General features: G+C 41.6%; 1 long non-coding RNA gene across 1 annotated transcript; it reads right to left on the bottom strand.

Moving 5' to 3' along the window:
* Nucleotides 1–1,299: 1,299 nt before the first annotated feature.
* LOC114115412 (uncharacterized) lies at nt 1,300–21,181 on the bottom strand. Its single transcript, XR_006060162.2, has 3 exons — nt 21,040–21,181; nt 6,766–6,925; nt 1,300–1,474 (listed from the first exon to the last, which is right to left on the bottom strand). It is a non-coding gene; the product is annotated as an uncharacterized LOC114115412 (long non-coding RNA).
* Nucleotides 21,182–24,386: the final 3,205 nt, after the last annotated feature.

Below are 24,386 nucleotides of genomic sequence, written 5' to 3'. Positions count from 1 at the left end.
CTCCCAATAATAATAGTTTCAATTCAAGGCAAAAAGAGGAAAAACACACACACACACACACACACACACACACACACAGGAGAGACCAAGAAGTAGCTGTATATGGGTATAAGTTTGCCAGTTGAAAGAGACCCTCTAATCATAGGCTTAAATAAGTTAGAAGTTTGTTTTATCTTTCATGTAATGATTCTGGTAACATGGTCTAGGACTGATATGGTGGCTTCAGAGGCCCATCCTCTTTTCGTCTTGTTCTCAAACTCAGACTCCAGAATAGCTCATGTATCCAGCTTGTGGGAGCAGAAAAATAGGGGAGGAAAGCAAGTGTTTACTCTTCAGAAAGTTGCACTCATCACTTCAGCTCATCTTCCATTGACCAGAAAATAATCATAGGGCCACACATAGCTGCAAGGGAGTCTGGGATATGTAGTTATAACTCTGGGCATCCTTGTATCCAGCAAAATGTCAGGGATTCTATTTCTATAGGAGAATAGGAGAACAGATATTAAAGGAGAACTAGCTATCTCTGCCACGTTAAAAAGCTATCTCTTTTAATACACAAAGTAAACTTGAAAAGATCCACAGTATGGGTGATAGTGGGGCAAAAAGACAGTGTAAATACTGCTACTAGAAGAATCAATGTATCCAGGGTGTATATCACATTTGCCTGTATATCACCCCTCCCCCATCTTGTTAGGTTAGGTTTTTCTTCTAAACTAGGTGACGGGACACAATTTCTCCTGCTTGTTCTTTTTCATTCCTTCATGTCACCCTTCTTCCCACAAACTCCTTTTGACAATGTTTTTCCATTCAGCAAGCACTGAGAGAGTCCTGGGGATGCCAGGCTCTGACACCTCCCATGGAAGTCTTAAGGGGCTTACTGTCATATAGATGATGAAGCATGATTAGTATAAATAAGAGATAGCATATTCTGTGGGAAGTCAGCAGAGGGTACTGTGGACACTCCAGGGAGCCAAGGACTCTTTTTAGCTAGAGTGGAGATGAGGATTTATTTAGAACTGTTCATAGAAAGGTAGTGCTAGAAGTCAATCTGGTTTTTTTTTTTTTTTTGGCCATGCCACATAGCTTGTGGAATCAAGGATTGAACCTGGGCTATGACTGCGAATGCACTGAGTCCTAACAATTGGACCACCAGGGAATTCTCTAGAACTGAGTCTTGAAGAGTGAGAAGGTGTTTATCATACCACCAGGGCGTGATGAGGAGAAGAAACAGAATGAAGCCCAGAAAAACATCCTCCTTGTGTGACTCATGGTTGTAAGAGAATAGAAAATCAATTCAAGTGGGTTTAAACATGAAGAGTATATTTGCTGGCTTGCAAAATCTAGGCGGGTGGGAAATGCAGATCCAGCTTCAGAAACAGGCAGATCCAGGCACTCAATGGATGCCATGAAGCCTAGGGTTCTTACTTTCTCCAGGATTCTTTCTCTCTGTTGGCTTCATTTAGGCAGGATCTTCCTGCAAAGTGGCAGAGATGGCAACAAAAATTCAGGTTTCAATCGAGTTTCTGAGCTGCTTCATGAAAAGATAGTTCATTTCACTGCCCTGAAAATCCCCTGTACTACACATATCATCCTTTCCTCCCTCTAAATCCCTGACAACCACGGGTCTTTTCACTGTCTCCCTAGTATTACCTTTTCCAGTATGTCAGATAGTTGGAATTGTATAGTATGTATCCTTTTTAGTTTTAAAATGTTTATTCATTTTTGGCTACACTGTGTGGCATGTGGGATTTTCTTCCTCAACCAGTGCAGGAATACCCAGTGGACCACTGGGGAAGTCCCTGTACCCTTTTTAGATTGATTTCTTACACTTAGCATTGCACTTTCAAGGTTCCTCCTTGCCTTTACATGGCTTGATAGCTCATTCCCTTTTATTGCTGTGAAGTGAATGTGAAGTCGCTCAGTCGTGTCCGACTCTTTGTGACCCCGTGGACGGTAGCCTACCAGGCTCCACCGTCCATGAGATTTTCCAGGCAAGAGTACTGGAGTGGGCTGCCATTTCTTTCTCCAGGGGATCTTCCCAAACCAGGGATCAAACATTGGGTCTCCTGCACTGCAGACATTGTATAGCCTCAGGGCATATTTATTTTCTAGAAAGTGACTCTGGAGGAAGAGGTACCTGGTGACAACAGGAAGAACACTTTGCCTCAGGTCACTGGGTGGAGATAAGGGAACTCTGGAATACTGACACCCCCACCCACCATCCCCAAGGAGGGAGATCTGATCCCTTTAGAGAGCACAGCATGAGGGTGGGGGCGGCCTGATATCATCTGTTGGTGCATTCCCTACTTCTGCGGGGTTCTGTATATATGTTAAATTTTGTTTATACATTCACCCTTTGAAGGACATCTTTGCTACTTCCAAATATCATCAGTTTCATGATTCCCAATATGTGCACAGGTTTTAGTGTGAATATAAATTTGTAACTCATTTGGGTTAAATACCAAGGACAGTGACTGTCAGATCAAACATGGCTCTTTGACTCTTTTTTATTTGCACAGTACTCTCACACTCATTAATCAATTTGATTTTCCTAGGAGCTCTCTGAAGATAATTGAGGCTTATATTATTATTCCCATTTTTTTATGAAAAACTGAGGTTCTAGGTAAAACATATAAATTCACATAGTAAGTGAATGTGTAACCAGGCACTTCTTATTCCTATCTTTTCACACAGCCTGAAGTTTACAATAAAGCAATTAGCTCAAGCCAGAATAATTCTCATGATCTCAGCCCAAACCACTCAAACAATGAGACTGGGCCAGTCCCAGCAAAATGGGGAAGCAGTAAGGTTCCTTTTTGCGTCTTCCAGGGCCCACACCCAGAGTCTGTCTTTTAGACAGACGTCCTCTGGCCTCCCAGGACCAAAAGGCATCTATACTATTACCTGGAAACTGCCCAATAACTGGACAGTAGTTTAACTCGATGAAGTCATTGGAGTAATTGTTATTACTAATGACTCAGTGTGCTACCCCTCCTAGATAAAATGTGCATTTTCATAGTAGCTTTTCATATCTTCACTAAAAAAGTTTTAAAAAACATGGGAATTTTCAGCATCAGGCAGAGCTCAAGGAATGGAATGAGATGAAATGAGTTCTCCCAGTGCTCCTCCCATTTAGTTCACATTGAATGTCTCATCCACAGGTAATGGCATTTATTATTTCATTTTATTCCCGGATGCAGAGATTATCCCCATAGAATGGGAAGACGGTATCAATGGACAAAATAACTTAGATGTGGGCGCATGTCCTTCCAAGAATAGCCTTCATTTCCCCATCAGTCATATTGATCCGCCTCACAGGTTCATTATGCTCAGTGGGATATAGCATATTTATGGGCAGCGGTGGCATGACAAGAGGGTAGTTTAGGAGTTTGCTAGTTACCTTTCTATAATCTCTAAGGCATTACAGATAAACATACGATCTGAATAAAAAGTGTCCTAGTTACACAAATGTAGCTTCAGTACAAATCTCTTCCAAGCAGGTTGTCTGCCATAAGCTTAAGTTTCTTTGTAGAAACTCTGAAGCTGAGATAGTCTCCTTCATAGGGTTTTAGAAAATAAATGTTTCTAGCATGAATTTTGACATTATCCTTCAAATGCTGAAAGAGCAATGTCTTATTACAATGGGTAGCTGGCCTCCATCCAGCATACTCTATATTTACCTCTAAAATGACTCAAATTCCTTCCTTTTGCCTTCAGAATTTTAGTACTCAAATTTTTTTTAGGCAAAACCCTGGCCTTGGGCACTCTGATCTTATGATTTGGAAAATCTTGGGAAACTTACAGTAAATGAAAACTTTGCTTGCCTGAATATGATTCCTATCTTTTTTTTTTAAAACAAGAGTATTTTGGGGTTTCAGTCTACCTGAATGGAGTGTTTAGCCCTTTGGGGGAATCTCAGTGAAGCCAGCCATCCCTTGGCTCTGTACTGCCGCTTGGTGAGGAGAATGGGACTTTGAACCACCCCTCAAAAGACATAACTTTGTAGGGGTAGTGATTTCTCAAAGGAGGTTCCAATTTAGTTCATTCTGAGTGTCAGAATCTGGATAGGTGGGGTTCACCCAATGTGATCATGTGTAGCAATACTGGCGGAGCATTTAATTAATGTATCTTTCAATGGCTCCCTTAACCAGTTGTTCAGTCGCTCAGTCGTGTCCGACTCTTTGTGATCCCATGGATTGCAGCATGCCAGGCTTCCCTGTCCTTCACCATCTCCTGGAGTTTGCTCAAACTCATGTCCATTGATCCAGTGTAAACTCCTTAACCAGACTTCAAAGCCATTTATGATGTACCCGTGTAAGCACCTCAGCGCTTCCCCTGGCCTGGCACTCAGTACTCATATAGAACCTAAGTCTGCAGCGGTAACTGTGGTTTATCATTCTGTCTCCCCTACGAAACTGAGGCTCTGGACTCCCATTCTTGAGCACAGAGTGTGGGATTCTGTGAAGTGAAGTGAAGTGAAGTCGCTCAGTTGTGTCTGACTCTTTGCGACCCCATGGACTGTAGCCTACTACGCTCCTCTGTCCATGGGATTTTCCAGGCAAGAGTACTGGAGTGGGTTAGCAGCCTATAAATAGTTGCCAAATGAACAAATGAAAGCATTCGTGAATGGACTCAAACTATGGGATAAGCTGTAAACACTTTACTAATTTGTTAGCTTAAACAAATATCTTATTAAAACAAAGGCATGATAATAAGTATGTGAAGAAGATGGACCTGGAATTAATTTGTCTCTCCTCACTGTGAGGGCTTCCCTGGTGGCTCAGCTGGTAAAGAATCTGCCTGCAATGTGGGAGGCCTGGGTTCGATCCCTGGGTTAGGAAGATTTCCTGGAGAAGGGACGGCTGCCCACTGGGTTGGAGAATTCCATGGACTGCATAGTCCATGGGGTGACAAAGATCTGGACACGACTGAGCAATTTTCACAACAACCTTCTCACCGTGAATGCAGGAACTCCTTCAATGAAGAGAAGCCGGGGGGAATTGTTCTCCCTGGTTCCACGTGCCTTGGTTTATTTTCTGTCTTTGCCTTGTCCCAGAGGCTTTTCTTTGTGCTAGACTCCTCTATACCCTGTGCTCATGTGGACTACAATGGGCCTTTCCCTTTTCCAGGATTTTAATGGAAATCACTAAAGAGTTTGGGCTGCAAAGAGTTTGGCTCGATGGACGTGAGTCTGAGTGAACTCCGGGAGTTGGTGATGGACAGGGAGGCCTGGCATGCTGCGATTCATGGGGTCGCAAAGAGTTGGACACGACTGAGCGACTGAGCTGAACTGAACTGAACTGAAGCAACTTAGCACACACACAAACACCAGAACTTCTGTTTGAATGAAGTTGTGCATAGTTTGCGCATAAGGAGACCTGGTTTCTATAAGCTGACCTCTTATTGTTTCTAATTTGTTATTGTAAGAATGTAAGAACTCTGTGTTGCCTTGACCTTAAAGAAGCCAGGTGCTATAGTCAATGTTTGTGACCCCTGCCCCCAATTCATATGTTGAAACTCTGCCTTCCAAGGTGATGGTATTAAGAGACAGGGCCTTTGGTAGATGATTAGCGCATGAGAGCAGAGTCGTCGTGAATGAGATCATTGCCCTTATAAAAGAGATCCTGGAGAGCTCTCTCCCCTTGTACCGTGTGAGGGCACATATGGGCCCCTTGTGCCACATAAGGATGGCCATCTATGAAGCAAGTTCTAACCAGATCCCAAAGCTGCTGATGAAGTACTTTAATCTTGGACTTTCAGCCTCTGGAACTGTGAGAAATAAATATTTATTGTTTAAGCACCTGGTGTATGGTATTGAAGAACCTAAGCTACTCCATTTTATTAACAGAAAAACTCCATTTTGTAAGGTTCCTGGAAAAGAGCCTTTGGAAATCCCCTGACCTCACCCCCACCACCCACGAGCCAATCGGACCCCAGACCAAAATCTCCCAACTTAACATTCAGGAACTTGTGGTCTACCTAGGTAATAAGGACCAATCAGAAACCAACACACAACCCTTCGAAAGAAAGTGACCAATCAGACGTTCCCCTACCTAGAAATTCTTTTTTCATGAACACTCCCTATATAAGCAATGTAGTCCAAAACTCGGGGCTCCTCCCTAGAGCTGCTGCGTCGGTAATGGTGGGAGCCCCAGCTCAAGCTTAGTAATAAAAACTCTCTTGCTTTTGCATTGGATATCAGCTCCCTGGTGGTCACTGGGAGATTTCGCGACTTGGGCATAACAGTGTTTTTTACTGTAACAGCCTTAATGGACTAACATAGCTTGGCTTCTTTCAAGGTGCCCTCTGCAGAAAGCAGAGGCTGCCTTCCTCTTCCTTGGGCACTCCTTTTCTGTACTGTTCTGTCTCTTAGCTTTACATGGAAGCTAAATGGCAGTACAGTTAAAACCACCACCGATGCTGTTACCACCACCATCACCACCATCAGCATCATCAACACATGTCACTTACTTGCTTGGCTACAAGACTAAGTATCCCATCCATGTTCATTCATTGAATCCTCACAACAGCCTTATGGAGTAGGTGCCATTATTGAATCTTCCTTTTAAAGCCCAGAAGAACTCTGATTTGCTCAGGATCACATATTAAATGACCCTTGTAGTCTGACCCTGGTGCCGAGGCTTTACACCCACCTGGATTTTTCTTGGGACAACTTCCCCTCTGGACTCTGCATCACTCCAGCAAATATCTTGCACCTTCCACTATCCTAGCTCTAGCAGCCAGAGTTTTTAATGTTATACTTACTTTCATGTGGACCTTGTAGGCAGAGCCTTGAAAGCAATGTTTTCCTTTCACATGGTCTTCATTTCTTTGCTCTGCTTTTCTTTCTTGCTGACAGTCAGCTCTTGACCTTGTGCTGAGTGATCCCTGGGTATTGAACACGTTTTCCAGTAATAAGAGAATCCTGCCAGAGGGAAGATGCTATGACAGTAGGAAGCAGCGGGGGTAAGTTTAGGGTGGAACATGTTAGGGAACCTTTAGGGAAAAATACAAGGCTGTGGCCTAACCAGTGGTCATGAATGGTTGTGAGAGCTGGACCGTAAAGAAGGAAGAATGCCAAAGAATTGATACCTTTGAACTGTGGTGTGGAAAAGGCTCCTGAAAATCCCTTGGACAGCAAGGAGATCAAACCATCTATCTAAAGGGAGATCAACTCTGAATATTCACTGGAAGGACTGATGGTGAAACTGAAGCTCCAGTATTTTGGTCATCTGATGTGAACAGATGACTCACTGGAATAGTCTCTGATGCTGGGAAAGATTGAGGGCAGAAGAAGAGGGTGTCAGAGGATGAGATGGCTGAACAGCATCACCAATGCAATGAACATCAACTTGGGCAAACTCCAGAAGATGGTGAGAGACAGGGAGGCCTGGCATGCTGCATTCCATGGGGTCACAAAGAGTCAGACACGACTGGGCAACTGAATAACAACAACAACAGGAAAAAAGGGTCTGAGACCCTTTGGTATAACATTGCAGAGTGATGTAGGCTTCATCCCTTTCATTTCTGTCACTCTTTAGAGTTTTCAGAAACAGAAACTCATCATTTTTATAGTAGCTGCATGAGCTAGGCAGGTAGGACTTACTGATAAAGAGAAAGCAGCAGCTTCCAAAGTGAAACCAGTTGTTGTAGGTTACCAGCTCCTAAGCAGGGAAACAGGTCTAGTATTTCTCTCTCTTTGTCCAATTTCCTTTATAGTCCCCCTTTCCTCTATCATTGTATGAGCAGAGAATGAATATAAATGACCACATTCCATCTTAATAATTTGTTTTATTTAACATAAAATAATTTTCTGAATGTACTGCTTATATACTTTTGTTGCTTCCCCAGGAAACAATGAATGAAAATTAACTTGATGTCCCTGTTGACTATTGCTTGGCTGTTGCTGCAACCTTCATCCCCACTAAAAAATTGCAGTAGGTTGTGTCTAGAAATTGTGATGAGTGATTTCATCAGGGCCAAGACTTTGGATGTTGAACCAAGGATGTTTAAATCCCTGTGTCTGGAAATCAGGCTGACTCTTACTGGATTTTTGAAGTCAACTGATACGTGAGACTGTGAGGAAGTCACCTGTCTCTTTGTTCCTATTTCCTTCTTTGTCCTGACTGACAGGGGGATTGCTGTACTTGAAATGTGGAGAAGGAGGAGGAGAAATATTGTCCTAGGGCTTTTAAATCCTAGGATTCTTTTTGCTTCCACCGTTGACTGTTCCACCCTGGGTCTGTGTGGCATCTACTTTTGGCCCTTCCCATCTTTCCATCTGTCCCCTTTCCATCTTTCACCAGACTTTAATTTTTCCATCATGAGGATATATTATTCTTACAATAACAACAAAGAAGGAATATAAATGATGAGCAACAAATTGACTATTTTAATTCTGACTTGAGCTTACATAGTAGAATGAAGAATGATTCCGTTTTCTTCCCAATTTTTCCTTTGTGATATAATTGGTGGAAAAACCCACACAATTCTAAGTATTCTTTACATTTTCCCCTATACACATTTGTATACTCTGGCTGTTTTACTTAAATGAAAGCTCTTCCTATTCATTTTCTTTTCATTTTTAAAAATTGAAATATAGTTGATTTACAATATTGTGTTAGTTTCAGGTGTACAGCATAGTGAGTGATTCAGTGTTTCTGCAGATTATATTTCATTATAGGTTATTATAGGATCCTGGGTATTACTTTGTTCCATGCCTACTTTTGGCTAGTTATAGATTTAATTCTCCAGACAATTAGATACAGTACTTGCCCTTATAGAAATGACACATTGGTGGATGAGAAGTGAAAAAAAAAATGCCGATTTCCTTAAGACTGCTCTTGAAGGGGGAAATAGGGTCCTGACCCACACAGGATTGCAGGGCTTCTAAACATACCCTTCCTGGTGTTGCCTTCCCTGCTGCAGAGGTGGGCTGCCAGTCACCCCAGATGCTTGGATGCTGTGGACAATGATGTTGTCTCCTGTTTCTCTGGCTGGTCCAGCTCCAGTCTCACACCATCGAGCCATTTCTTGCCTCACCTTTCCCAATTTTCACATCAAGAGGGAAAGTGAAAGTGAAAGTCACCGAGTCGTGTCTGACTCTTTGCCACCCCACGGACTATACAGTCCGTGGAATTATCCAGGCCAGAATACTGGAGTGGGTAGCCTTTGCCTTCTCCAGGGGATCTTCCCAAACCAGAGATCGAACCCAGGTCTCTCACATTGCAGGTGGATTCTTTACCAGCTGTGCCACAAGGGAAGCTCAAGAAAGCATCCTTTATCCCTAATTCTGTTACACTGTCACATACAGACCACAAAGCAGAGTTGCCTTCTATTCTCCCAGTCCTACAGGGATTCAAATTACAGATAACAATTATATAAAAAAGAAAAAAATCACCCACTTCCAACATTGCAGTCTCCCCATCTTTAGAACTCCACCTAAGTTCTTTAAGGTTGGGAACGGGCCTGTCTTGCTCTCTTGTGTACTCCCAGTGCCCACTCCAGCGCCTGACTCAGAGTAGGAAATCACTAAATGTTGTTTAAGTGCAAATGGATGACTACATGACTCAGGCATGCATCCCTGTGAACTTGGCTGAGGGTAGCAAACACCCTGTTGTACTCACAACGAGCCCTTCCTCAGACACTGGCTGACTGTCCTTGGAACATGTTTTTGTGACTTGGCCTCTCTCCCGACAGGATGAGTTCATTTCCCAGGAGGCTCCCCAGCTTCTCATGCACTAGAACCTTGGCAGACCCATCCCAGGGGGCCCTCCAGACTTGCCCCAAACCCTATCTTTATCCTGGAGTGAAGATGGCCTGGGCTTGAGCCAGGCCTCAGCTACATAAATGACAGCCGGAATGTTATATGCAGGTACTTCTGACTGGGAGGGTCAAGGAAGGCACTGGGCAGGTGATCAGAGTGAGGGACCAACTGCGGGAGCTGCTCACAGGGTCCCTAGGGGCATGGTGCTCTGGGACAGTGGTCAGAAAGCTTATTGTGGAGAGTAATCTTGGGAGATGATGAAGGGAAGATTGTTTGGGAACAGTCCTGGCCTTTATTCTCAAGGCCAAGAGAAGCAAATTGACCTGATTTTTGGGAAGTGTCACATTGAAGGATGGCTTGAAGGGAGAGAAGCTGGAAAGCTGCTTCAGAAGCCCTGTTGATAATCCAAGGGAAAAGGTTCAGAATGACCAAAGGCAGGAGTGACGAGGATGCAAAATCTCCTCCCTCCACTGTATAGTACTCAGCCTATGTTTACTTGTCTTTGTATATACAGCACAGACAGAAAAGATCCTGGGGATATAGACTCCATAAGTTCTGAGGTGAGGGTGGGTGGAGTTTGGTGAGAGAAAGGGAGCAGGTGAAGATAAGATGAGGTGTTAGGGGTAATGTCTCTATGGTTGGGGTGCTCCTACCAGGATAGTAATAGGAGAGAAAGTAACAGGAAGGCCATTTCCAACCCGTGGAGTACATTCCACGCCCAGTAGGAGCACATGAGTTTTCTGCCTGGGCTTGACTTTTTGTGCAAGAATCAGCACTGCTCAGTGATGGTTGGGAGAGGTTTATGACAACATCTAATCAGTCATTATTCTATGTCAGATGGATGGGAGGGAGAGGGGGAGGGGAAGGGGGAGGGGAGGGGAAGGGGAGGGGAGGGGGAGGGGGAGGGGTGTGCCTCTAAGTGCTTCATGTGTAGTAACTTACTTTATTCTTATGGTAACCTTATGCAGTAAGTACTATTATTCCTTGATAGATGAAGTCAATGAGACACAAGGAGGTCAGACAGATAAGAAATGGCACAGCCAGAATTTGAGCCCAGCCTTTGGTTTGGGACCTGTTACCTTTGAGATACCTGTGAAATGTTGTTCATTCACTAAGTAGTTTCTGACTCTTTGTGACCCCATGGGACTGCAGCATACCAGGCTTCCCTGTCCTTTACTGTCTCTTGGAGTTTGCTCAAACTCATGCCCATTGAGTTAGTGATGCCATCCGATCATCTCATCCTCTGTCTCCTCCTTCTCCTTCTGTCCTCGATCTTTCCCAGCATTAAGGTCTTTTCCAATGAGTTGTCTCTTTGCATCAAGTGGCCAAAGTGTTGGTGCTTCAGCATCAGTCCTTCCAATGAATATTCAGAGTTGATTTCCTTTAGGATTGACTGGTTTGATTTCCTTGCTGTTCAAGGGACTCTCAAGAGCCCTCTGGTACCACAATTCAAAAGCATCAGTTCTTCAGCACTCAGCCTTCTTTATAGTCCAACTCTCACATCCATACATGACTACTGGAAAAACCATAGCTTTGACTATATGGATCTTTGTCAGCAAAGTGTTGTCTCTGCTTTTCTGGCCATATCTTGCAGATTTGTTTGAGGACAGCCCACAAGCCACTTTGCAAATACTCTTCAGGCCCTTTTAGTGTCATTGTCTGTTCTGTGATTCTAACCAAAGTGATAAGTCAGAGTTCTTCAGAGGATATTCTTCAATAAGATGTCTGTCTGTCTATCTCTCTATCCATCTATCTTCTATCAAGATTCATTTCAGAGAATGAGATTATGGCAAGTCCAAAATCTGAAGGGTAGGCTGTAAGCTGGAAACTCAAGGGAGAGTTGCAATCTGAATCCAAGCTCAAGTCTGGGACTGGTATATTTGAGTGTGCTGGCAGATTCGCTCTCCTTGAGGGAGGACAGTCTTTTTCTATTCAGGATTTCAGCTGATTGGAAAGTCTACTGAGTTAAATGTTAATCTTTTATTTAAAAATGTCTTCACAGAGACATCTAGAATATTGTTTGACCAAATGTTTGGCTACCACGGCCTAGCTAAGCTGACACACAAAATTAATGATCACAGTAGGACTCAGAAGATAAGGACTGTGACAAACACTTGCATACACTGTAGGTAGCCTTGCTGAAGTGAAATAAAGTGTGACTCAGCACTTGGTGAATTTGGAACAATATTTACAATCTTAAGAACAAGATCTCTAGCGATGGTTTGATTCTACCTCATTTTGGTAAGGAAGATATGGATTAACTGTAGTTTTCAGATGTATTTAATATTTCTGGGAATACAGAGTGATGACATGACTGTGGTAGTAGCATCTATATTAATACAACCCCTCTCCAATTCATCATGATTGTAAAAAGAAGGTTGTTTCAAACATGGGGAGCATATTTCCATCTCACTAGGAACATGTGAGTTTCCTGCTTGGCCCTGACTTTGGGTCAGTGATGAGCAAATCCTTCCAGGCAGTCAGGAGAGCTCTAGGTTAAAGTCTTATCACAGCTCAATCTTAGCATCAAGACTTTTCTTTCTTTTGAATCAACACACTTAGATTCCCACATGTTTTCTATGTCAGTATTTTTGATGAATATTTATTGGCCTGGGTTGTATTACCTTTCTCCCTGATATATATTTATTCTGGGGCTAGCATGTTTCAAATCTCAGAAACTACCACAAATATTGACATTTATTTTCTAGGCTCTAAGAAAACATTATCTATGCTGTTTGGAATGACATTAGTTGGTGTCTGGTTAGTTAAGAAATGGAGACATTGAAATCTAATCTTAGTTTGGGGTCCTAGAATGTCTTTTTAAGAGTATAATTTTTATCCATATATAAGAATGTTTTAAAAATAGGAGTGTACTTAGGCTTTACATAGTACTTTATAAACATGAATTCATTCTTTCTGAGTTCTTATGATGCTAAGCAAAGTAGAGTTATATTTTGAGTAGAGTCAGAAAAACCCTTGAAAAAGTAAATTGGCCTAAATTACTTGGTTGGTCAGGCCAGGAATTAAACCCTTGTCTCCAGATTCCCCGGCCAGGGCACCCTGAAAGGTGGTGGAGGTTTAGTTGACATCCTGGGAGGTCTGGTGAAAAGAGTATAGACTCTGGATTCATGGGTTCAAATCTCTGTTCTATCCCTTATTAGCTGTGTGAACTTGATCGAGTTATTTTTTATGTCTCTCAGCCTGGTTTACCTCATTGGTTAGACATATGCCCATCAGAGGGTTTAATGTGAGCATTAAATGAGGTAACTCTAAATGTCCAGCATGGAAAGCACATGAAGTGTCTATGGCCTCTTCTCCCACTTTTGCTTAGTAATCACAGGTATGCCTCTCTGACAGAATGACTCTCATTCTGAGCACTCAGAAAAAGAATCCTGCTCAAAAGCTAAGGAAAAACATCCAACTAATTTTTGTTGCATGCTCTTGTGGACTTTTTTTTTTGCCATGCCACCCAGGATGTGGTTTCTAGTTCCCTGACCATGTACCAAACCCATGCCCCCTGCAATGAAAGCACAGTCTTAACCACTGGGCCACTAGGGAAATCCCAGGACTTTTAAAATAATGTATTCAGTAGCATCATTTATGAAGTACCTGTATCACATATCTGTATCTGTACTGAGCAGTGTTTCCTGCTAAACAGTAATGCATATTTTTGATCACTTTTTACTTATTAGAGTCCCCTGTTCTCATCCTTGTTAAAAGAAGTTGGGGAATAGATTCTTTTTTTCCTCTTTCCATCTCTTCCTCCTCATACTGGGGGCCCACAGAATATGCAGGAGATAATTTACTTGCTTTTCTTTCTGGTTCATTGTTAAATTTGGGACACAGTACTAAGTTTGGTGATTATTCTAGGAAGAGAGTGGAGTATTTGAGTGGAGTATGTAGAGTGTAATGGAATTAAGAGAGAAGGCATTTTCTGGTGGACCTGGGTAAATATGGATATGTCATTTAAGACATACCTCATGAGGAAAACTATCAAAATGAAATAAGCACAGTACAGACTTAGTTAATAATAATAATATCCACCATTTGTTGAGTATCTATTTAGTATAGGTACTGTGATAAACATTTTATATGCTTTGACGTATTTATTTCAAGACAAGACTGCTATTATTCTCAAGTTACAGATAAGGAAAATAAGACTTACAGAAGCCTACACAGCTTGTCAGTGACAAAGAGAGTATCATGAGTCTTCTAGTAACTACCATTCAATAAAAAGCTGATGATGTGCCAGGAGTCACGCTAAGTGCTGTTCAAAGATTATTGCAGCATCTGCATGAAGTAGGCATTACTACCCTCATTTTAGAGATGCAGAAACTGAGGCAATATAATTATTGGAATGACTTAACTTGTACTTCAGTTATTTGCCAGTGTATTGATGCAGGATGTTCATAAGTTGAGGTATACTGTTAAGTCTTGAAAGTATTAAAAATAAAGATAATTTCATCAATGTGATCAATGCACTGCATAAACCTAAAAAAAATGTACTATTAGACTAGTTCTTAATTCAAACTTAATATTTTCTATTGATGATGATTCAGCTCACTTACACCACCTATCTCATGCGTGCCTTGTCTCCTCTCAGTAGACTTCTATATCTGTATCCCACTTCAAAAACAAAACCTTCATTTCTTTTTGTTCTCTTCTTTTATGAGAGTATATTCTCAAGTAACATCTTAGGTAAAGGCGCTCCTTTCTTTGATGGATCATTGTGTGACTGAATATGGTTTTTGTTTCCTTTTCCAATTGATTATTCAGTGGGGTATAAAATTTTAGGTTGAAAGTCATCTTTCCTCAAAAATTAGGAGGCTTTGCTCAAGTGTTTTCTGGTATCCAGTATCACTGATGAGAAACCTGATGTGTTTTATTCTCATTCCTTTATAGGTGACCCACTTTTTTTCCTCTGAAAACTTTAAATATACAAAATATTTATCTTTATATATTTATATATAATTATCTTTGTATAAGTATAGACACTTATACATAAATATATATTTATTTTTAGTGTTTAAAAATTTTATGTGGCTATTTTCTAGTCATCAGTCTCTTTCTATTCATCCTTCTCAAAACATGGTGCTCCTTTCTGTGTGAAGACTTATGTATTGTTTGACTTATGCCAAGGTTTTCTTCTGTAATTTCTTTAATAATTATATCTTTTTTGTGTTCTTTTACATTACATTTAAAATTTTCTTTTTCTGGAACTTGTATTGGTTGGATAGTGGATATTCTGACTTGGTCTCCATCTCATATTTTCATGCATATATATTAATATTTCATGTGTATTGTATATGTCTGCATTTCTTTACATTCTGAGAGTTTTCTTCATCTTTCCATATCAACTATTCTAATGAACTTTCTACATTGGCAACTATATTTTAAACCCTGGCTTCTGCTAATTCTCTAGTTATACTTTTTAAAATAGCATCTTGCTCTTCTGATAAAGATGCTGCTGTTGCTGCTGCTAAGTCGCTTCAGTCATGTCCGATTCTGTGTAACCCCACAGACGGCAGCCCACCAGGCTCCCCCGTCCCTGGGATTCTCCAGGCAAGAATACTGGAGTGGGTTGCCATTTCCTTCTCCAATGCATGAAAGTGAAAAGTGAAAGTGAAGTCGCTCAGTCGTGCTCGACTCTGTGCGACCTCATGGACTGTAGCCCACCAGGCTCCTCTGTCCATGGGATTTTCCAGGCAAGAGCACTGGAGTGGGATGCCATTGCCAATCTCCTCTAAAATCTGAGGAGGTGTCAACTTAAAAAAAAACCAAACATCTATTAGGTCTTGGTTTTCTCTCCTCTTCCCCTACTCTTGCCCTAATTCCCTTTTTCGCTTTCTTTCTCTCCCTTCCTCTCTCTGTCTGTCTTAATATTACTCTGTTATGGTGCAGACTTTTCTCAATACGGGAAAAAAAGGCTCCTTTTACATGAGTATGACTTCTTGACTGTCATGCTTTCTTCTAGTGAGTCCCTAGAAAGCTAGCTAGCGCAGAAGTGGAGAGTAAATGCAGCTTTGAGAGGTCTTTATTTTGGAGCACTAATACTTGCACTAGTCAACTTGATTTTCTCTGGACAATTTGTCCAATTTCCTCAAAGAAGAATGCTCTGATTTTTGCCTGGGTTTAGCCGTGGGCAGTTCTTTGTGAGGGGGTGGGAAAAGTGTGGGGTTGTGCGAATTATTCTCTATAGAGAACTCTCTTGAGTGCTTGTGATCTTTGCAGATTCTTTGGTTATTGTGTGTTTATATCATTTTAATATTTTTTCTTACCATTTTAATAGAGTCCAGAAGTGAGAGGAAATAACTGTTCTTAGCCTGTTATGTTGAACTGGAAGCCCTCACTATCTTTTGTAATTTATTAATTCACCAATACTTGTTGAACATATACCATCTTCCTAGCTGCTGGCTTAAGTGCTAGAGATAGAAATTGGAATCAGATGCAGTTTTTCAGATATGGATCTAGTGTTTCTAGATCTAGAAGGAGACAGATATTTAACAAGTAACTGTTGCAATGCTGAAAATGAGTAATAAAAGCATGTAGGAGGACTTGATGAAGATCACATATGGAAAAACAGTTAATTCTGTTTGCAGTAGAAGGAAGGATACAAAATAATCCCATATCCCATTTAGGGATATGGGGAGTTGCTATATCTTTCAGACCACAGCAGTCTGAAAACAAAGTGATGTCATATTATCAGGGACTAAGAAGTTGCCGTTTCCTTAGCTGATGGAAGACCTCAATTGAATAGCTGCAATGGCAGAGTGAAACACAAACCAAGGTACAAGTAGTTTGGGGGATATAATCCCAGGAAGCACAGTGGGGAAGTGGGGAGGAAGAGACAGGAAAGGAAGAATATCCAGTTTACTGAACTGGTTACTGCTTTGGGCAACTGGGGCTCTGAAGAACTTTGTGTAATAGAAAGCACCTCAAAATAATTCTTTCGTAGGTAAGACGTTTGGGCATTTATCCACTGGTCCCTGGACTCCACTGGTTGAAGGTTGCGTTGGGAGGTGTTATTACTCTTTTCTGGTCTCTGGCTACATGCAGGCTCAGTTGTCTTCTGTGGTTTCAGAGAAAAGTCTCTGAGCAGAAAAGCTGAGGGTGCTGTGGTCAGGATTTGAGTTGGAATCTGATGGGCAGAGCACTGTCCACTGTAGCTGTGTAGAACTGAGTGGGCTGAAGGGAGGGGCAGGGACCACAAAGACCACTTGCTGAAGACCTCCATCTTCCCCTTAGCAGTCTGCCATAATGGCCACGTATGATTGCAAACACGTGGCCAGAGTCCTGTGCAGTCAGCGCTGATGTGTGAGCCCTGCAGAGCTCCTCACTTCTCTGGTGGCCACTGGCGCAGCATGGATCCTCAGCCTGCTGCCTTCATCTCTGCTGTCCCCCACTGAGCCATGTTACAGCCACCCTGTGCCAACATCAAACCACCGAGGTGGGGAGAATTCTGTCTGCCTGCTTTTGTACCCTAATATCCTGACTTTGATCCTAAAAGCATTAAGGCATTGAGAATCTGGGCAACTTCTGTGAAGCTGCAAATGTCACCTGGAAGAGGAACACCTCGCTCCTCTGTGTTCTTCCTGCACCATCTCAGGTCAGTTAACGTGTTTTGTACCAGAGAGCACAGAGTTGAGGAAATAGGACAGCAGATAAGTCAGTTTTGTTGTGGGAATCAGGAGTGTACATGTATCTGGGAAGAAATGAGTACTTTCTTTACCCTTTTGATTTCTTTCTTTCTTTCCACTCACCACAGAGCATGTGGGATCTTATTTCCCTGACCAGGGATCGAACCCATGTCTCCTGCAGTAGCAGCACAGAGTCTTAGCCCCTGGACCACTGGGGAAGTCGCTCTTTCCCAATATGAGATCCAGGTAGGAAAGGCAAGGAGTGTAGAAACCAGAACTAGCACACTGAGGGGCTTCTATGTGTCAGATGTTGTTATAATATTAGATCTCATTTAGTTTTTATAGCTTGTCACACTACTATGAAGTAAAGGTTATTATGTCCAAAGCACGCAAAGCAACACCAGTTCAGAAAGAATAAAGTGTTTTTCCAGGCCACAGAATTAGGAAGGGGCAGAGGTAGGATTTGCAGCCTGGTCTGTTTAGTTCTATAGTCTCATCAACCAAACAGCAGCTGAAAAGAGGAAAGAAGGGAGAAAAATCAGAAGTTAAATTAATTAAACTGGAGGAGAGCACTTGAAAGGCCACAGATTTGATTCCGGTTTGCACTTTGAACCATCCAGGCAGTCTCCCAAGTAAATTCCATGGGTATGAGCAACCATTCATGCGAAAAAGGCCTGGGGGACTGAGCTGGCCTCAAGTTCAGTGAGCCATCAGGTGACTGCTGCTGCTAAGAAGGGAAAGTTTCCTTAGTTGGCAAAACAGAATTATAGGGAGATTTTAGGAGGTCATAGACCTACTGTGCTTTGTTCTGTTTAGAATTTACCTGGAGGTCCAGGTCACCACATTTCAAGTGATACTAAGAGACTTTCGAATCAGTGTGGTTTGCTAAAGGAACCGACAGGAAGTTGGTGGTTTTAAAAATCTGATGTGTGAGATCTATTGTGGGCATCAGATTTTAAGCTGGAAGAGGAGAACACCAAGAGAGACATGGTGGCTGTTTTCAGATACATAAAAGGCTAGTAGACGATTTGTAGCTCAAGACAGTGGACCAAAAAATAAGGGAAGGAAACACTTATTTACTGAGATCTACTGTACTCTGTGTCAGATGCTGTACCTGGGACAAGTGCTTAAACTCAACCTGAGGAAGACGGAAAAACAAGCTGAAATCGCCATCTATTATGGTAGGAATTCCCTCAGAATAAGCAACTGTACATACCAAACAGAGACCTGGTTAGAGCTTGACAAAGATCCTGCGGAAGGAATTTCCTCATGACTCAGGCGGTTTGAATGGAAGATGAATGCCTTCTCAGATCTATTCACCTTCTCAAATCTGTTAACCACACATTCTATAAATGTGTGGATAATCTTGGCCACTTATCACTCTTCAAGATCACTGAGGATAGGACACCCATCAGTGAGATATATTAAAGTGAGAAAAAAGGGGGTTCCCTGGTGTTCCAGTGGTTAGGAATCTGTGCTTTCACTGCCAAGGGGGCAGGTTTGATTTCTGGTCAAGGAACTAACACCCCACCAGTCACACGAAGTGTGGCCAAAAAGGGGAAAATAAAGATCCTCCAAGACAAAGATAAAAAAATTCTAAGATCTCCCAGAGAGAGAAAGCAGATGACATACAAAGCAACTTGGATCTTGTTGAAATAAGAACTGAAAATTGAGCATTGAGATACCACTTTATTTTTTTAAACTTTTAATTTTGTATTGGAGTATAGTTGATTAAAAATGTTGTGTTTCAAGTATGCAACAAAGTGGTTCAGTTATGTGTGTATATGTATATGTATATGTATATATATATATGCACAGGTGCATGCTGTGTGCTAAATTGCTTCAGTCATGTCTGATTCTTTGTGACCCTATGGACTATAGCTCGCTATGATCCTCTGTCCATGGGATTCTCCAGACAAGAATACTGGAGTGGGCTGCCATTTCCTCCTCCAGGGGATTTCCTGACCCAGGCATCAAAACCTGTGTCTCTAAAGTCTCCTGCATTGGCAGGCAGGTTGTTTACAACTAGCACCACCTGGGAAGCCTGTATATACTATGTACATATATGTATCTATTCTTTTTCAAATTCTTTACCCAATTAGATTGTTACAGAATATTGAGCAGAGTTCCCTGTGCTAGGCAGTAGGTCCTGGTTGGTAGGGGGAGGTATAGTCAGGGAGTTTGCGATTGACATGTACACATTGCTGTATTTAAAATGAGATACCACTTTACAATGATAAAATGTACAAAAAATTATAAGGCTTGATAAGTTCAAGCATTGGTCAGATAATTTCAAATGCAGAAAGAGAAACTTTCATATGCTGCTGGCAGGAGGGTGAGTTGGCTCAGCCATTCTGGTAACCAGTCTAGTGAGTGCTCTGTAGTAAGTCTGAGAAGAATGTATATTCTCTATTACACACAATCCCCTTTGTAGTCATATGCCCCAGAGAGCCTCTTGTATGGTTCTGTAAAGACTGCATAGGAGAATTCTATTTTTTTTTTTTTTTGGTGGCAATTGTTTCTGGTGGTAGAGAGTTGGAAGGGATTTTTGTCTATCGCAATAAGAATGGATTAGTAAACCAAGGTGAACATCTCATATGGAATACATACTATACAGCAGTCACAATTCAATGGACTAGGTATATCATAGTTTAACATCTATTGAGTTTTAAAACAAAAGGAAGAAAGTGACTAAGATCTATACAATATCATTTGAAATGCAAAAAGTAAGAACACATATGTAAAATATTATCTTTCAGTAATACATATAGATGCAGTGATTTGCTGTAAACATTAGAGTGGGGCAGGGGATGGAAGTGAGGGTGTGGTGGGGAAAAAGAGGCACAATGGAATAAAATAAGGTAAGAGACGGTGCGTAGAGAGCATGCTAACTTCTGTATCTCCTATGATGTGCTGTGAACTAAAAAGGCTTTTTCTTAAGCAGCAGGAAAAATATGATTTGTGCTTTTCATAAACCTCAGTGAAATCATGTGTTGGTCTGCTTGCCAATTTATTTTTTAATTGTATTTTCATTCATTTAATATTTAACACATTGTTATGGAGCATCCACTGCTCTCTCTCTCTCTCCATATATATATATAAAATGTATATGTAATATACATACACCCACACATACACATTTGGTATATTTCCCAGACTCTATACAGGGGGGATACAGCTATGAATGACATGCCACAGGATAAACACCTAGAAGAAGCATTGGGGTCAGAGGATAAGCACAGCTAAAATGTAATAGATGCTGCTATTAATAAATTGTCCTCCAAAGGTCTATACCAACTGGTATTTTTTATTAGGTGAGATATTTTTGATGTGATATTAATAGGGGCACTTCCCCAGGATTTGTTTCTCTAAATGTGGATGAGAGGGAGATAGAATGGAGTTAGGATGGCTCCTAAGGGAAGATGGGATTCGGGCTGTTCATTTCATGTGAGCTGAGACAGTCCTGAAAGAGCAGAGTCTGGTGTGTGTCAGAAGCACATGCTCCCCCGGTCTCTGCATCCCAGCCCCTCTTGCCCTGGCCTGGGCATTTCCCTTGTGGGCCATTTGGCAGCAAGCTCTATCAAGCACCTGCCATGGCAGCGGGAGAGGAAAACCCAGCTCATGATCATGGCTTACCCATTGTTACCTTCTCAGGAGAGCAGCATCTGTGTGGTGGGCTGGTACCCCTACCAGGCTTCCGATGGGCTTTCCATCCAGCTGCCGCAGCCCGCTGTGGCAACCCCTGGGCTCCACTCAGAGCCCTTGGCGGAAACAGGATGCAATGTTTCCAAGCACGGTGAGCAGCAGCGGCTTATCTACCGTGGTCAGTGAGGCAGGCAGAAAATGTTCTCTTGACCTTCCTTCCTTTGCGTGTTTGAAAACCATGACCCTACTTCGCTTTATGTAGGAGGCAACTGAAGAGTTCTAACTAAGTGGGATATAAACATGAAATGTTTGTGTTTCTTCCAATTATTTATTTATTTATTTATTTTTTTAATTTAAAATTTTTATTTTTACTTTATTTTACTTTATAATACTGTATTGGTTTTGGCATACATTGACATGAATCCACCACGGGTGTACATGAGCTCCCAAACATGAAACCCCCTCCCACCTCCCATCCCACATCATCCCTCTGGATCATCCCTGTGCACCAGCCCCAAGCACCCTGCATGCTGCATCCTGCATCGAACATAGACTGGTGGTTCATTTCTTACATGATAGTATACATGTTTCAATGCCATTCTCCCAAATCATCCCTGCCCCCTCTCCCTCAGAGTCCAAAAGTCCGCTCTACACATCTGTGTCTCTTTTGCTGTCTTGCATACAGGGTCATCATTACCATCTTTCTAAATTCCATATATATGTGTTAGTATACTGTATTGGTGTTTTTCTTTCTGCCTTACTTCACTCTGTATAATCGGCTCTAGTTTCATCCATCTCATTAGAACTGATTCAAATGTATTCTTTTTAATGGCTGAGTGGTACTCCATTGTGTATATGTACCACAGCTTTCTTATCCATTCATCTGCTGATGGACATCTAGGTTGTTTCCATGTCCTGGATATTATAAACAGTGCTGCGATGAACATTGGGGTACATGTGTCTCTTTCTATTCTGGTTTGCTTGGTGTGTATGCCCAGCAGTGGGATTGCTGGGTCATAAGGCAGTTTTATTTCCAGTTTTTTAAGGAATCTCCACACTGTTCTCCATAGTGGCCATACTAGTTTGCATTCCACCAACAGTGTAGGAGGGTTCCCTTTTCTCCACACCCTCTCCAGCATTTATTGCTTGCAGATTTTTGGATCGCAGCCATTCTGACTGGTGTGAAGTGGTATCTCATTGTGGTCTTGATTTGCATTTCTCTAATAATGAGTGACGTTGAGCATTTTCTCATGTGTTTGTTAGCCATCCGTATGTCTTCTTTGGAGAAATGTCTATTTAGTTCTTTGGCCCATTTTTTGATTGGGTCATTTATTTTTCTGGAATTGAACTGCATAAGTTGCTTGTATATTTTTGAGATTAGTTGTTTGTCAGTTGCTTCATTTGCTATTATTTTCTCCCATTCCGAAGGCTGTCTTTTCACCTTGCTTATATTTTCCTTTGTTGTGTAGAAACTTTTAATTTTAATTAGATCCTATTTGTTTATTTTTGCTTTTATTTCCAGTATTCTGGGAGGTGGGTCATAGAGGATCCTGCTGTGATTTATGTCAGAGAGTGTTTTGCCTATGTTCTCCTCTAGGAGTTTCATAGTTTCTGGTCTTACATTTAGATCTTTAATCCATTTTGAGTTTATTTTTGTGTGTGGTGTTAGAAAGTGTTCTAGTTTCATTCTTTTACAAGTGGTTGACCAGTTTTCCCAGCACCACTTGTTAAAGAGATTGTCTTTACTCCATTGTATATTCTTGCCTTCTTTGTCAAATATAAGATGTCGATATGTGTGTGGATTTATCTCTGGGCTTTCTATTTTGTTCTATTGATCTATATTTCTGTCTTTGTGCCAGTACCATCAAGACAACCACTTTCTTGATGACTGTGGCTTTGTAGTAGAGCCTAAAGTCAGGCAAGCTGATTCCTCCAATTCCTTCCTTCTTTCTCAAGATTGCTTTGGCTATTTGAGTTTTTTTGTATTCCCATACAAATCTTGAAATTTTTTATTCTAGTTCTGTGAAAAATACCGCTGGTAGCTTGATAGGGATTGCATTGAATCTGTAGATTGCTTTGGGTAGTATACTCATTTTCACTATATTGATTCTTCTGATCCATGAGCATGGTATATTTCTCCATCTATTAGTGTCCTCTTTGATTTCTTTCATCAGTGTTTTATAGTTTTCTATATATAGGTCTTTAGTTTCTTTAGGTAGATATATTCCTAAGTATTTTACTCTTTTCGTTGCAATGGTGAATGGAATTGTTTCCTTAATTTCTTTTTCTACTTTCTCATTATTAGTGTATAGGAATGCAAGGGATTTCTGTGTGTTGATTTTATATCCTGCAACTTTACTATATTCATTGATTAGCTCTGATTTCTAAAGCGTTCATCTGAATTCCCATTTCCCACCCATTTAACATTGTCTGTAGATTCCATAACTCTCTACTCTCTTCCAGTTATAAAACTTTCAGTCCATTACGTTTTAAGGTGTCAAACTCAGACTCAATTTAAATCTAATCTTCTCCCTCTTCCAAACCACAGGTTTGACTTGAGTTCTGGAAGGTCTGGGGCAAGAGTGTATACACTGCTTTTTTGCATCCCCACAAATCCAGCAACTTGAAATAGAGTGGGGGTGATAAGCAAGAGTGGAGGGAAGTGATGGAGGAGAAAGAGTCTACACTGAGCTACTTACCTCCTCTCTTTCCTGGGTCTACCAGTGTGTTTCTTCACGGGGAGTCTTCTTGTCATTTTGGGTGGGACTGTTCTTAGGATAGATCTCGTCTGTACATTTCAGAATATTAACATTTCCCCCCAAGACTCCTGCATAAATTCCCATTAGCCCCCTTCAGTCATTATGCAAACCACACTTTCCCAAATGCTCCTACTGGAGCCATTCTGCCCTGGTTGAGAACCACTGGGACCTTCTTGGGTCGGAGCCAAGGAGAAGGGATGGAGGAGCAAGATCTTAGGTTCCTGGGCCTGAGGTGGTGGTGGGAAGTGATCCTGCTTATCTGTTGTTTGGGTCTGGGTTCATTTGGGTTCTTCTCCTGCTCTGTGGCAGTCTCTGTAAAAGACGATGGGATTGAAAATTGAAGGCTGTTGTTCATCTTCTTTCGAACCTTTTCATTGTTGAGGGCCACCTTCAGTTCAGTTCAGTTGCTTAGTCATTTCCAACTCTGTGACCCCACAGACTGCAGCATGCCAGGCTTTCCTGTCCATCACCAGCTCCTGGAGCTTTCTCAAACTCACTTCCATTGAGTCGGTGATGCCATCCAACCATCTAATCCTCTGTCATCTCCTTCTCCTCCTACCTTCAATCTTTCCCAGCATC

Source organism: Ovis aries, chromosome 6 (genome assembly GCF_016772045.2).
Source record: "Ovis aries strain OAR_USU_Benz2616 breed Rambouillet chromosome 6, ARS-UI_Ramb_v3.0, whole genome shotgun sequence".
Classification (NCBI taxonomy): Eukaryota; Metazoa; Chordata; class Mammalia; order Artiodactyla; family Bovidae; genus Ovis; species Ovis aries.
Note: the sequence above shows the minus strand (reverse complement) of the source record. Positions and strands in the feature narration are given on the sequence as shown.